This window comes from Callorhinus ursinus, unplaced genomic scaffold (genome assembly GCF_003265705.2).
Source record: "Callorhinus ursinus isolate GAN/ISIS: 27379988/994484 unplaced genomic scaffold, GSC_fseal_2.0 scaffold1, whole genome shotgun sequence".
NCBI classification, from domain to species: domain Eukaryota; kingdom Metazoa; phylum Chordata; class Mammalia; order Carnivora; family Otariidae; genus Callorhinus; species Callorhinus ursinus.
The window spans coordinates 10,703,494-10,708,646 of NW_027397063.1; the positions used below are offsets into that span (position 1 = coordinate 10,703,494).

At 43.0% G+C, this 5,153-nt stretch overlaps 1 pseudogene; it reads right to left on the minus strand.

Moving 5' to 3' along the window:
- LOC112833910 (F-box only protein 27-like) overlaps positions 1-3,025 on the minus strand; it is an 8,053-nt pseudogene extending 5,028 nt beyond the window's left edge.
- Between the last annotated feature and the right edge of the window lie 2,128 nt (positions 3,026-5,153).

Below are 5,153 nucleotides of genomic sequence, written 5' to 3' on the forward strand. Positions count from 1 at the left end.
AGGGGAGGGGGCGGGGGGATGGGTTAGCCTGGTGATGGGTATTAAAGAGGGCACGTACTGCGTGGAGCACTGGGTGTTATATGCAAACAATGAATCATGGAACACTACATCAAAAACTAATGATGTATAGTGACTAACATAACATAATAAAGTAAAATTAAAAAAAAACACACCATTTTGCTGTGTTTTTGTGATTTTAAAAGATGGAAGCAGGGAAAGTGTTCAAAGTAGGGAAATGGCTAATTAAAATAGGACACAATCATTTGAAATTTATGCATTCGTTAAAAAGGATAATAGAAGACTACATAGAAATACTACCATAAAAATGATAATATAAAGACTATATAGAAACATAATTTGTGATTTGAATTAATTGGGAAAAATAGAGTTTAAAACTGCATGAACTGTAGCTAAATGGTGTATGGGAGCCCTAAACACTAGAAAGTCACAAAAAATAAAAAGAAGTCAAGATTGCATCAGAGTGAAGAAAGTATTACACTTCCTATATCTTTCTAGCTTTCTGTAAGGGGATTTGTCTTTTTAAGTTGAAAGGAAAAATTTAATGTTTATTTGTTATTTTAAAATGTCAAAGGCCAGGGTGCCGGGGTGGCTCAGTCAGTTAAGCGTCTGCCTTTGGCCCAGGTCACCATCTCAGGGTCCTGGGATCGAGCCCCGCATCTGGCCCCCTGCTCTGAGGAGAGTCTGCTTCTCCCTCTCCCTTTGCTCCTCCCATCAGCTTGTGCATGTACACGTGCTCTCTCTCTCTTTCTCTCTCAAATAAATAAAATCTTAAAACAAATTTTTTTTAAATGTCAAAGGCCTTGGTTTACTGCTAACTGCTCTTGTCAAAGTTCAAAATGCAAGCCATATCTCCTCTAGAGGTATAAATCCACAGAGTTAGCATGTCTTCCAGCATCAAAATAGAAATCCTAAAAAAAAAAAAAAAAAATTGCCTGTATAGCTTCAGAGCACAGAAAATCATATGGCGATTTTGCTTAATAAAACATACACGGCCGTTTTTGTGTTTTTTTAGCCAGGTTCTAGAATAATGCATATTTGCCTCCAGTTCTTAAATTCATGGGATGCTTTCTTTTTAAAGAAATTAAGACTTTGTCAGGGTGTCTCTGTTCTCTCAGGCAGCTTCCACTGGTCAAACCCTGCAGTTCAGGGCTATGTGTGTTGGAGACTGTGGATCTAGGTGCTACCCTGCTGCCTCATCCAGTCAATAACTCAGCTGCCTGGGAAGGGTCTGAAGGAATGGACAGTTCTGAGACTTGTCACACCCATATTTATTCACTTGATACAGATAGTTACTGCTATTCCAGTAATTCCCAAATTGTGGCTCCCTGCACAGCAACAGCACCTCGAATCTCATTAGAAATGCACTTTTGGAGGGGTGCCTGGGTGGCTCAGTGGGTTAAGCGTCTACCTTCCGCTCAGGTCATGATCCTGGGGTCCTGGGATCGAGTCCCACATCGGGCTCCCTGCTCAGCGCAAAGTCTGCTTCTCCCTCTGCGCCTCCCCCAGCTTGCGCTCACTCATGCTCTCTCACTTTCTCTTAAATAAATAAAATCTTCTAAAAAAAATGCGAATTTGTCAGGTCCTCCCCCCCCCCCCCCCATGTACTGGATCAGAACCTCTGGGTGCCACCCCAGTCATCTGTGTTTAAACAAGACCTCTGGGTGGTTCTGAGACACACTATTGAGAACCGCTATGCTATTCAAGAAAACGAATCATAATACATTTCTACTTATATTCAAACACAGCGGCAAGAATGTATCATTTTTAATTTCTAATTTGCTATTGTAATCACGGATTTTCTTAACATTTTATTTTTGAAATCATTATAGAACTGTAGAAGAATTGCCAAAAAAAAAAAAAATGGTACAGAGACTTTCCAGATGCCCTCCACCTCGCTTTCTCCATTGCTAACAGCTCACATAATGATGGTGTAAGGTAGAAACTAGGCAGGAGCAGTGGAAGGAATGCCCCGAGGCAGAGTCCTAAGTCCTTGAAGGGGTATGCTAGAGGCATGAGCTGGAGGCAAGGACGGTGATAAAGAGGTTACACGTTAGAAGCCGGGGGGCACAACATCCTGACCTTGCGGCCTCCAAGACCTTAGGCCTACCCGATCAAGAGCCACAGGTGCAAAGCAGGTGCTCTCCTAGCTCACCTCTGCCCCAGGGTAACCCCTAGACTTATTAAATCCATTTGCATTGTGATTATAGAGCTCTACCCCCATGGAGAAAAGCCGCCTTGACTTTTTCTTGTTCAAATTTCCTAAGGTCAAAAACTCCCCTTCCCAACCTATGAGAGGAGTTTCCCAAAAGATCCAGAAGGAGCTTCCATTAGAAATCACTAGACCCTAAGTGGTAAGTCAGCAGATCTTCCCAGCCCAGAGAGATGCAACAAATATCCAATCCCAAAACAACCTAGGGCTAGTTTCCACTCTGAGGAATCAGCCCGCTCTCCCAGCTTGAGAGTCTATTACCATTTTATTTGTTTGTTTGTTTGGTTGGTTTTAAAGATTTTTATTTATTTATTTGACAAAGAGAGAATTAGCAAGAGCAGGAACACAAGCAGAGGGAGTGGGCGAGGGAGAAGCAGGCTTCCCGCCGAGCAGGGAGCCCGATGCGGGGCTCGATCCCAGGACCCTGGGATCATGACCTGAGCTGAAGGCAGACACTGAACGGCTGAGCCACCCAGGTGCCCCTATTTATTTTTTTGTATTACCATTTTAATGAACTGCTGGGTACTTGCTACTTTCCTTCTGGCTACCTTTATTTGAGTGCAGATCCTCCCGTTAATCTTCTCCTGGGGAATCCAAGGACCCAGACTTCCACTCACACAATGCAGACTCTCATGTCAGTAACAGTGGGACATGAATCAAAACCAGGAAATTAACTTTGGCACAAGACTATTAACTAAACTCCAGTTCCCATTTGGATTTCATCAGTTTTTCCACCAACGTTCCTTTACTGTCCCGGGATCCATTCCAGGATTCCACCTTGCACTTAATCGTCATGTCTCCTCGGTCTCCTTCAATCTGTGACAATTCCTTGGTCTTCCCTGGCTTTTCATGACCTTGACATTTTTGAAGAGTACTAATCAGTTACTAATAGAATATCCCTCCATTTGAATTGGTCTGATATTTTCTCATGATGAGATTGAAGTCATCCATTTTGGGGAAGTACCACAGTTGGTGATACACCTTTCTCATTGCATCATATTGGAGGGTATAGCATGTTGATATATGTTATTGCTGGTGATGTTACCTTGATCACTTAGTTAAGGTGCTATCTGCCAGGTCTCTCTACTATAATGTTACTAATGTGGAACTCGATTCCAGGACCCTGGGGATCATGACCTGAGCTGAAGGCAGAGACTTAACAGACTGAGCCACCCAGGCATCCCAATACCCAGTTTCTCTTTAAACTTTCATCCACTAACATTAGTATTCATTGGATAATCACATATTTTAAAAATACTTCCCTAAATCCACATCACCAGAGCTTAGATGGCTCTGACTGGGACAAACTGAGTGGTGTCCACAGGCTTTGTCTGTGACAATGTGACATTGACATATGGGGCAGAGTTGCTTAGATAAGAAACAGAAGACCCAAGGAGACAGGACAACAGGATCATAGTTCTCCGTACCAGTTCCAGGAAGACATCAGATCCCCTGTAGAATACTGCTAAGGGGACTGATTTCCCACAGAGATTTTAAGAGGTGTGTGTCATAAACCACACTGCAAGGGAGCTCAGATGATAAAATGGAGCCCTGCACTGGGCAGAGAGGCATACTCATTTCTGCATGGACACAGACAGAGTGATAACTGAAGAGAAAACCCAAGGAACTTTCTCAGAGGAAAGGCATGTCTTCATCAGGGCATGAGTGAAGTGAATGCCATCTGGGGACTGGGCAGCCACCTTCAGTGAGGATGTCGGAGCCAAAACAAGAGCAGCGGTCCTGCTTCCATGCTAGGCAAAATCGTGTGGGCACATGACAAGGCAATCGTACATTCAGTGCATCAAATTCATCACACGACCCGACCGACTCTATTTCAAGAGAAGCTGGTTATATTACCGTGGCTCTGGCCTGTCATCTCAGTGATCACAGATTCCTAGAACATAATCTTCAGGTTCGTGTGAATTCCATCTTATTATTGGCCTTCAGATGCAGCGTGAGTTCTGTGCCCATCCCCATCACATCACAATGGCATTCTCAAACTGGATTTTCTTGGGTTTTATCCCCTCTTCTTATCACCGGCAGCTTTTATGCTGATACCAACTGTCTAGTCCTTCACCTTAGACCAGTTCTGCAGCATCCTCTGAAGTTTGTTGCTTCTGAATATTTTCTAGGGCCAGTCATTACAAATACACGAGAATGTTCTTAGATGTTGATTGAGACCACATGAGCTCATGAGGCCATGAGGGAAGATCCAGCACCCAATTAGGTGTCATTTTAGTATCTAGTAAGAGTTGTGAGCTTACAAGATGAGGAAATAATGAAGAGGATGCAGAATGCTCTCAAATTCAAAGTGTTTAGACCTATCTGTGAAAATATTTAATTACATTAAGCACACACAGTAGAATCCAATCAAGTGAAGTAGTATCCTGGATATTAGGTTGCAGTTTTTTATTAGTAGATGAAAGAAAGAGGTCATGATATCAGGCAAACTCAGATTCGATGGTTAACTTTATGTGTGAACTTGACAGAAGTGGGGGTGCCCAGATATTTGGTTAAACATTATTTCTGGGTCTTTCTGTGAGGTTCTTCCAGACGAGATTAGCATTTGAATGGGTGGACTCAGTAAAGCAGATGGTCCTCCCCAGTGTGGGTGGGCATCGGGCAATCCAATGAGGGCCTGAAGAGACAAAATGCAGAAGAAGGAAGAATTCACCCCTTTTCTGTCTTATTGTTTGAGCTGAGACATGGATCTTCTCCGCCCTTGGGCTGAGATTTACACCATCAGTTCCCTTAGTATTCAGGCCTTCAGACTTGAACTGAATTACATCACTGACTTTCCTGGGTCTCCAGCTTGCAGATGGCAGCTCGGGAGACTTCTCAGCCTCCATAATCATGTGTGAGTCAGTTCCTCACTATAGATATATATAGTGCCCCAAACATATATATATATATATATATATAT